We start from the raw sequence: 10,949 nt of genomic DNA, 5'->3' as shown, positions 1-10,949 counted from the left end.
CAAATATAAGAAAGAAGCTCTAAAACGAGTGAAATGGTCCATGAGTGATGGACACCACATCCCTCTTTCTATTTTTTGTGTAGGCTACCACCTTGAACATAGTGTAAGGGCAATAAACATAGCTATTTGACACTTGAGATTGTGTGCCTGATAGTAAGATGATATAACATCCTTATAGGCGGCAGGTAGCTTAGTGGTTAGAGCGTTGGGCCAGTAACCCGAAAGATTGCTGGATAGAACCCCTGAGCTGACAAAGTAAAAATACGTCAAGGCAGTTAACCCACTGTTCCCCGGTTGGCTGTCATTGTTAATGAGAATTTGTTCTTACCTGACTGGCGTAGGTAAATAATGGTTAAGAAATAAAATAGTGCCTCTACGTTTGGCTATTCTAAAATGGATTACATTCTTAAAAATGCTCACCAATCCTCAGCAGTCTACACATAATGACAAAGCGAAAACAGGTTTTTATAAATGTTTGCACGTTTACAAATAAAAAACAGAAATACCTTATTTACATAAGTAGTCAGACTCTGCTATGAGACTCGAAATTGAGCTCAGATGCATCTTGTTTCCATTGGTCATCCTTGAGACGTTTCTACTACTTGATTGGAGTCCACCTGTGTTCAATTAATTTGATTTGATATGAATTGGAAAGGTACACACCTGTCTATATAAGGTCACACAGTTGACAGTGCATGTCAGAGCAAAAACCAAGCCATGAGGTCGAAGGAAATGTTTGTAGAGCTCCGAGACAGGATTGTATTGAGGCACAGATCTGGGGAAGGGTACCAAAAACATTTCTGCAGCATTGAAGGTCCCCAAGAACACAGTGGCCTCCATCATTTTTAAATGGAAGAAGTTTGGAACTACCAAGACGGTTCCGAGAGCTGTTCGACTGGCCACACTGAGCAATCGGGGGAGAAGGGTCTTGGTTAGGGAGGTGACCTAGAACCCAATGGTCACTCAGACAGAGCTCTAGAGTTCCTCTGTGGAGATGGGAGAACCTGCCAGAAGGACAACAATCTCTGCAGCACTTCACCAATCAGGCCTTTATGGTATAGTGACTAGAAGCCACTCCTCAGTAAAAGGCACATGACAGCCCGCTTGGAGTTTACCAAAAGGCACCTAAAGATTCTCAGACCATGAGAAACAAGATTCTCTGGTCTGATGAAACCAAGATTGATCTCTTGAATGCCAAGCGTCACGTCTGGAGGAAACCTGGCACCATCGCTATGGTGAAGCATGGCGGTGGTAGCATCATGCTGTGCGGATGTTGAGAGATCCTTGATGAAAACCTGCTCCAGAGCATTCAGGACCTCAGACTGGGGCGAAGATTCACCTTCCAACAGGACCACAACCCTAAGCACACACCGAAGACAACGCAGGAGTGGCTTGAGGACAAGTCTCTGAATGTCCTTGAGTGGTCCAGCCAGAGCCCGGACTTGAACCCGATTAAACATCTCTGGAGAGACCTGAAAATAGCTGTTCAGCGACTCTCCCATCCAACCTGACAGAGCTTGAGAGGATCTGCAGAGAAGAATGGGAGTAACATGCTGACCAGACCGGACACGTCACGTGCGTGAGCGTCGCAAAATACATTTAGAAATCCATGTTATTCAATTATTGCACCCACACTCCTCGCTCGCGCCAACGAGCTTTTGCGATGCCAAGGGCTAAAACAGAACTCCTTTCTATTTCTGACGCAGATCGCGCTGAAAGTCCTGCCTCTCCCATCTCTTCATTGGTATATAGAAGCAGGTACCCATGTGCCATCTCCTCATTGGTTATACCCACGTGGGTGATTGAAAGACAAACTGTTTTGCCAGTAATTGTGGTAATACTATGAAAGTTTAGATGCAAATCACCATATAAGTTCAAAGATGAAAAAGCCTGGAAGGAGGAGAGATGACTAAAAACGATTCGGTTGGCCATTTTATGTGTGGATTAATTGGCGGAGTAGAGGAGCTTGTGCATTTCAGGTAAAATAACAACTCAATGTTTATATCCCAGGACAAATTAGCAAGCAAGTGCAAGCTAACTAGCTAAATTGCCACACATGTTTAATGCTTTTCGACCTGTCTCCAAATTAGTGTCATTGGTTCAGAGTTTGTTTTGCTATTTTAACCTGTGTGTCGTGAACGCGTTTGGTGTAGGGAGACAAAATAAAAGTATGCACGTTAGCGCACGCTCGCAGCTGGTTTGTGTTCCGTGTTACTCCCCAAATACAGGTGTGCCTAGCTTGTAGCGCCATACCCAAGAAGACTCGAGGCTGTAATCGCTGCCAAAGGTCTTTCAACAAAGTACTTAGTAAGGGTCTGAACATTTATGCAAATGTGATATTTCTGTTTTTTTATTTTATACATTTGCAAAAATGTCTAAAAACCTGTTTTTGTTTTGTCAATTTGAGGTATTGTGTGTTGATTTAATACATTTTAGAATAAGGATGTAACCTAACAAAATGTGGAAAAAGTGTAGAGGTCTGAATACTTTTATTTTATTTACTCATGACACACTGTTACATGTTCCTGGCTCTACTATAGTCAACATGAAAGATGACAATGGTCTACAAGGTCTAAAAGTAAAAGAATGGAATTAAGAAATATATAAATATTAGATTGAGCAATGTCTGAGTGGCATTGACTAAAATACAGTACTTTAGTATACATTATACATTACTCATATGAGATGAGTAAAGCAGAAGAACACATTATGTGTGCAATCTGCTACTACAATCTAGCTCTGCCCTCAATTTAAGGACTTCCCTCCGTGCTGCTGTGCTGTTTGTTGCTACTTGGCTGTCTGCCAAACTTTTTTGTATTTTATCTTTTTACTTTTAACACATTTACAAACGCCTTCGTTTTTTCCTCGCTAGACTTTTTTTATTCGACTTTTTCATCCCCGATGCTTTATCTGGACATGGTTCTACAGGACCTCCACCAGCCGAAAGACTCATAATATACAGGAGAACTATCGCCGTATGGTGAGGTTAGCCATGTTGCAAGCACAGCTTCAGATGCAATCATTAGGCAAGGGCATTTTAATTGTAGGAAAGGATGAAACAGCGTCTGTGCCACCAGTAAGTACAGATAGTAGTATAAATCCCCCCCGCACAGTCCCCGCCACCGGACAATTTTCTCAAGGCTTCTGGAAAGAAATGCTGTTTGAATGCTCAACCGATGTTGATCATTCAGCCGACAGAAACTTTCAACCGGTTCTCCCCATTAAGCAACGAGTCGGAGACAGAGGCCAAGCTTTCTCAGGTCTCTCCTCCACCCATTAAGGGGTCTGAGCCACCAAGGCCTCCCACCATTAGCTCTGACAAATTGAAAACCCTAGTCATTGGCGACTCCATTACCCACAATATTAGAATTAAAAAGAATCATCCAGCGATCATTCACTGTTTACCTGGGGGCAGGGCTACCGATGTAAAGGCTAATCTGAAGATGGTGCTGGCTAAGGCTAAAACTGGCAAGTGCGGAAAGTTTAGGGATATTGTTATCCACATGGGCACCAACGATGTTAGAAGGAAACTGTCAGAGGTCACCAAGAGCAACATAGCTTCAGCGTGTAAATTAGCTAGAAGATGTGTCGGCATCAAGTAATTGTCTCTGGCCCCCTCCCAGTTAGGGGAAGCGATGAGCTCTACAGCAGTCTCACAACTCAATCGCTGGTTGAAAACTGTTTTCTGCCCCTCCCAATAGATAGAATTTGTAGATAATTGTCCCTCTTTCTGGGACTCACCAACAAACAGGACCAATCCTGGCCTGCTGAGGAATGATGGACTCCATCCTAGCTGGAGGGGTGCTCTCATCTTATCTATCAACATAGACAGGGCTCTAACTCCTCTAAATCCACAATGAGATAGGGTGCAGGCCAGGCAGCAGGATGATAACAAGTTCAGTAGAGTCTGCCACTAGCACAGTCAGTGTAGTCAGCTCAGCTATCCTCATTGATACCGTGTCTGTGCCTCAATCTAGGTTGAGCAAAACTAAACATGGTGGTGTTTGCCTTAGCAATCTCACTGGAATAAAGACCTCCTCCATTCCTGTTATTATTGTGAGATATCACAATCTCTTTCAAATCTCAAAATAGGGCTACTTAATGTTAGATCCCTCACTTCCAAGGCAGTCATAGTCAATTAACTAATCACTGATCATAATCTTGTTGTGATTGGCCTGACTGAAAAATGTCTCAAGCCAGATGAATTTACTGTGTTAAATGAGGCCTCTCCTCCTGGTTACACTAGTGAGCATATCCCCTATGCATCCCACAAAGGCGGAGGTGTTGCTAACATTTACGACAGCAAATTTAAATTTCTCCCCCCAAAATTGACTGCATTTTCGCCTTTTGAGCTTCTGGTCATGAAATCTATGCAGCCTACTAAATCATTTTTATAGCTACTGTTTACAGACCTCCTGGGCCATATACAGCGTTTCTCACTGAGTAATCATGGCAGATAATATTCACATTTTTGGTGTCTTTAATATTCACCTGGTAAAGTCCACAGACCCACTCCAAAAGGCTTTCGGAGTTATCATTGACTCAGTAGATTTTATCCAACATATTTTTATTTATTTCACCTTTTATTTCACCTTTTTGGGATAGGGGGTAGCATTTTCATTTTTGGATGAATAGCGTGCCCAGAGTGAACTGCCTCCTACTCTGTCCCAGATGCTAATATATGCATATTATTAGTATTGTATAGAAAACACTCTGAAGTTTCTAAAACAGTTTGAATGATGTCTTTGAGTATAACAGAACTCATATGGCAGGCGAAAACCTGAGAAAAATCCAGCCAGGAAGTGGGACATCTAAGGTTTGTAGTTTTTCAAAGCTTGGCCTACAGAGTACACGTCAACCGTCTTTTGAAACTTGAATGAGGATTCTACTATAAAGGAGGGGCTCATGAGACCTGTTTGAGTCAGTGGTCTGGCATAGTGCCTCGGTCTCATGATGCGCGCTCCTGGCAGAGTTACCTCTCGTTCCAGTGCCTTTCTGAAGACAAAGGAATTCTCCGGTTGGAACATTATTAATGTTTTATGTTAAAAACATTGTAACGATTGATTCCATACATCGTTTAACTTGTTTCTAAAGGACTGTAACGGAACTTTTCTAGTTTTTGCCATGAAGATGGATTACTGGGCTGAACACGCTAACAACAAGTGGCTATTTGGACATAAATGATGGAACTTTATGGAACAAATCAGTCATTTATTGTCAAACTGGGATTCCTGGGACTGCCTTCTGATGTGGATCATCAAAGGTAAGTGAATATTTAAGGTGTTGTTTCTAACTTTGTTGATTCCAAAATGGCGGCCATTCCTCTGGCTGTTTTGGGTTCTGAGTGCCGTTCTCAGATTATGCTTTTTCCGTAAAGTTTTATAAAAATCTGACACAGCGGTTGCATTAAGGAGAAATCTATCTTTAATTCTGTGAATAACACTAGTATCTTTTATCAATATTTATTATTAGTATTTTTGCAAAATCACCGGATATTTTGGAATCAAAACATTACTGCACGTAAGGCGCCAATGTAAACTGAGATTTTTGGATATAAATATGCACATTATCGAACAAAACATACATGTATTGTGCAACATGATGTCCTATGAGTATCATCTGATGAAGATCATCAAATGTTAGTGACTCATTTGATTTATATTTCTGCTTTCTGTGACTCCTATCTTTGGCTGGAAAAATGGCTGTGTTTCTTTGACTTGGCGGTGATCTAACATAATCATATGTTGTACTTTAGCTGTGAAGCATTTTTGAAATCGGACATGATGGGTAGATTAACAAGATGTTTATCTTTCATTTGCTGTATTGGACTTGTTAATGTGTGAAAGTTACATATTTCAAAAAAATAATTTGAATTTCGTGCGCTGCCTTTTCAGCGGAATGTTGTCGAGGTGTTCCGCTAGCAGAACCCCTGCACTAGAAAGGTTAACCAGGTAGGCCAGTTGAGAACAAGTTCTCATTTACAACTGCGACCTGGCCAAGATAAAGCAAAGCAGTGTGAGAAAAACAACACAGAGTTACACATGGGATAAACTAAAGTACAGTCAATAACACAATAGAATAATCTTTGTACAGTGTGTGTAAATGTTGTTAGATGTATCGTGGATGTCCGAATCTTTGTCTCCGGACATACTGTACTGATTGCCACAGTCATACCCTGGATCTAGTTTTGTCCTGTGGAATAAATATTGTGGATCTAAATGTTTTTCCTCCCTGGTATACAGAAAATATTCAAGCCCTGAAGCTAGCTTCCAGAAAATATCCATGTACTGAAGCTAGCTTCCAGAAAATATCCAAGCCCTGGAGCTAGCTTCCAGAAAATTGGAATGGAACTGGGGCTCCACCAAACTGGAATTCATCCGACTAGCTTGAAAAGACAGTACCGTGCAATTTCGAAGAGCCCTCACTGCTGCTCGATCATCTATTTTTTTTCAAAACTAATTGAGGAGAAGAAGAACAATCCAAAATGTATTTTTGATACTGTTGCAAAGCTAACTAATAAGCAGCATTCAACAAGAGAGGATGGCTTTCACTTCAGAGGTGATGAATTCATGAACTTCTTTGATGAATAGATCATAATCATTAGGAAACAAATTACGGACTCCTGCTTGAGCCTGGGTATTTCTCCAAAGCTCAGTTGTCCTGAGTCTGCACAAAACTGCCAGGACCTAGGATTAATGGAGACACTCAAGTTTTTTAATCCTGTATCTCTTGACACATTCATAAAAATAGTCAGGGCCTCTAAACCCTCAAGCTGCATACTGGACCCCATTCCAGCTAAACTAAACTGAAAGAGCTAGTTCCTGTGCTTGGCCCTCCTATGTTGAACATAATAAATGGGACCCTGTCCACCAGATGTGTACCAAACTCACTAAAAGTGGCAGTAATAAAGCCTATCTAGAGAAATCCAAACCTTGGCCCTGAAAATGTAAACTGTTGGCCTATATCAAATATCCCATTCCTAAAATACATTTTAAAAATACCTGTTGCGCATATACTAAATGCTTCAGTCTGGTTTTAGACCCCATCATAGCACGGAGACTGCACTTGTGAATGTGGTAAATTACCTTTTAATGGCATCAGACCAAGGCTCTGCATCTTTCATGCTCCTATACCTTAGTACTTTTGACACCATCAATCACCACATTCTTTTGGAGAGATTAGAAACGCAAATCAACACGGACAAGTTCTTGCCTGGTTTAGATCTTATCTGTCGGAAAGATATCAGTTTCTCTGTGGATGGTGTCACGCCCTGGTCGAAATATATTATGTTTATTCTTCATTTATTCGGTCAGGCCAGGGTGTGACATGGGTTATTGTGGTGTGTTTTTGTCTTGGGTTTTTGTGGGATGTCAAGCGTTAGTCTATGGCTGCCTGAGGCGGTTCTCAATCAGAGTCAGGTGATTATCGTTGTCTCTGATTGGGAACCATATTTAGTCAGCCATATTCTTTGTGTGTTTCGTGGGTGATTGTCCTTAGTGTCCTTGTTCCTGTATCTGTGTTAGTTTACACTAGTATAGGCTGTTTCGGTTTTCGTTACGTTCTTTGTTTTGTAGTGTTTGTATTTAGATTTGTGTTACGTTTTGTTCATTAAACATGGATCGCAATCTACACGCTGCATTTTGGTCCGACTCTCTTTCACAGCATGAAAACCATTGCAGAATCACCCACCACAAACAGACCAAGCAGCGTGTCAACAGGCAGGAGCCACAGGAGAAACAGCAAAGGCAGCAGCATGAGCAGCGTAAAAAGGACTTTTGGACTTGGGAGGAAATCCTCGACGGGAGAGGACCCTGGGCTAAACCAGGGGAGTGTAGCCGCCCCAAGGAGCAACAAAAGGAGGTATCGACATGGGAGGAGGAATTATTCGGAGAAGGACCTTGGGGTCAGCCTGGGGAATATCGCCGCCCCAAAGAAGAACTAGAGGCGGCGAGAGCTGAGAGGTGCAGGTATGAGGAGGCAGCGCGGCGGCGCGGTTGGAAGCCCGGGAGTCAGCCCCAAAAATTTCTTGGGGGGGGCTCACAGGGAGTATGGCGACGCTAGGTAGGAGACCTGCACCAACTTCCTGAGGTTACCGGGGGGCTAGAGAGACCGGGCAGGCACTGTGTTATGCTGTGGTGCGCACAGTGTCTCCAGTGCGGGTGCATAGCCCGGTACGGTATATTCCAGCTCCTCGTATCGGCCGGGCTAGAGTGAGCATCGAGCCAGGTAAGGTTGGGCAGGCTCGGTGCTCAAGAGCTCCAGTGCGCCTATGAGTTAATAATTGCCTGATTCAGTTAATCACTTAATTAGAAACCTTTAATCATTCGATGAGCAACAGTTGTCATATTAACTAATACAACGTCACGACACTACCTTCTTGTAATTTGTGCTGTTATCTGTGCCCAATAATGTTTTGTACCATGTTTTACGCTGCTACCATGTCGTGTTGCTACCATGTTGTTGTTATGTTGTTTTTCTTCCATGCTGTGTTGCCATGTGTTGCTGCCTTGCTATTTTGTTGTCTTAGGTCTCTCTTTATGTAGTGTTGTCTCTCTTTTTGTGATGTGTGTTTTGTTTATATCGCATTTTTATGACATTTTTTTTAACCCAGTACCCCGTCCCCGCAGGAGACTTTTTGCCTTTTGGTAGGTCGTCATTGTAAATAAGAATTTGTTCTTAACTGACTTGCCTAGTTAAGTAAAGGTTAAAAAAATAAATAATAAAAAAACATTCAGTTCGTGCTGAAGATGGCTGCTAGAATCTTGACTAGAACCCAAAAATGTGATCACATTACTGCAATGTTAGCTTCTCTACACTGGCTTCCTGTTAAGGCTCGGGCTGATTACAAGGTTTTACTGCTAAACTACAAATCATTTCATGGGCTTGCTTCTACCTATCTCTCCTATTTGGTCCTGCCGTACATACGCTACGGTCACAAGATGCAGGCCTCCTTATTGTCAATAGAATTTGTAAGCAAACAGCTGGAGGCAGGGCTTTCTCCTATAGAGTTCCATACTTATGGAATGGTCTGCCTATCCATGTGAGAGATGCAGACTCAGTCTCGACCTTTAAATCTTTACTGAAGACTCATCTCTTCAGTAGGTCCAATGATTTAGTGTAGTCTGGCCCAGGGGTGCGAAGGTGAACAGCAAGGCACTGGAGCAACGAACCGCCCTGCTGTCTCTGCCTGGCCGGGTCTCCCCTCTCTCCACTGGGATTCTCTGCCTCTGACCCTATTACGGAGGATCAGTCACTGGCTTACTTGTGCTCTTCCATATGCGTCACTTGAGTGGGTTGAGTCACAGACATGCTCTTCCTGTCTGGTTTTGCGCCCCCGCGGGCTCGTGGAGGAGGAGGAGATCTTCATGGGCTATACTCAGCCTTGTCTCAGGGTAGTAAGTTGGTGGTCTGTTGATATCCCTCTAGTGGTGTGTGGGGGCTGTGCTTTGACAAAGTGGGTGGGATTATATCCTGCTTGGTTGGCCCTGTCCGGGGGTATCTTTGGACAGGGCCACAGTGTCCCCCGACCCACCCCTGTCTCAGCCTCCAGTATCTATGCTGCAATAGTCTATATGCCGGGGGGCTAGGGTCAGTCTGTTATATCTGGTATAATTCTACTGTTTTATCTGGTGTCCTGTGTGAATTTAAGTATGCTCCCTCTAATTCTCTATCCTTCTCTCCCTCCCCTCCCAGAGGACCTGAGCCCTAGGATCATGCCTCAGGACTACCTGGCCTGATGACTCCTGGCTGCTCCCATTCCACCTGGTTGTGCTGCTGCTCCCCGTTTCAACTGTTCTGCCTGCGGCCTAAATGGACTCTTTTAATCTCCAACCGGCACAGCCGGAGGAGGACTGGCGACCCCTCAGAGCCTGGTTCCTCTCTATGCTTCTTCCCTAGGTTCCTGCCTTTCTAGGTAGTTATTCCTAGCCAACGTGCTTCTACATTTGCATTGCTTGCTATTTGGGGTTTTAGGCTGGGTTTCTGTACAGCACTTTGAGATATCAGCTGATGTTAAAAAGGCTTTATAAATACATTTGTTTGATTGATTGATTGATTAATTAAACAAGGCTTACCTAGGCTCAAATAGCCTTTGACATTATAGAACATGATCATAATCCCAAAATGTATTTGGTCTCTCTTTTTTATGATTTAGCATTAAAAACTTAGTGCCAAGAATCTCAGGGAGAAGTCACGAGACTAGTTCCAGTAACTAGTCTTGAACACAGTAAACACCACAACACAACAGAGTGGTGAGGCTCTAACATACATTGGCCTTGTGAGGTTGTTTGGCTTTGACACCCATCACGAAGTACTGTATTATGTTGCTCAGACAGATTACCCTTTTATTTTACCTTTATTTAACTAGGCAAGTCAGTTAAGAACAAATTCTTATTTTCAACGATGGCCAAGGAACAGTGGGTTAACTGCCTGTTCAGGGGCAGAACGACAGATTTGTACGGTGCAAAAGTAAGGTCAACTCAGATAGTCCTTGTAGCCATTTTGTTAGCTATTTAGTACCTTGTCAGCTCCGTAGATTTGAACTTGCAACCTTCCGGTTACTAGTCCACCGCTCTAACCACTAGGCTACCCTGCCGCCCCACCCTGATCTGTTTGGGTGCTTTTCCATATCTGTTATTGCTTTTTGAGGGGAGGAAGAGAGTCACCCGCTCTAAAATACATACAGACAGATTCTAACTACACGGGACTCGCCTTTCACTTGACCAATAAGAGAGCTCAGTGAGCTGACCTGCTGTGATATCACAGTCTGACCTGTTTGTTCTTTTTCACGTTTGCCAGTGTAAAGATCAATAGAAATGTTCTAGAGTCTTCTAAAGCACCTGTCACCTTGCCCCTCTTCTGTTCCCTTGTTGCATCAGACCTCCGACGGGATAAAAGGTCAGCACAATATTTAGACGACTATCTGACCGGCTGTGACGGTTGTGTGTGTT

This window comes from Oncorhynchus masou, chromosome 27 (genome assembly GCF_036934945.1).
Source record: "Oncorhynchus masou masou isolate Uvic2021 chromosome 27, UVic_Omas_1.1, whole genome shotgun sequence".
Classification (NCBI taxonomy): domain Eukaryota; kingdom Metazoa; phylum Chordata; class Actinopteri; order Salmoniformes; family Salmonidae; genus Oncorhynchus; species Oncorhynchus masou.
The sequence above is the reverse complement of the archived record's forward strand: the minus strand, read 5'-3'. Positions refer to the sequence as shown.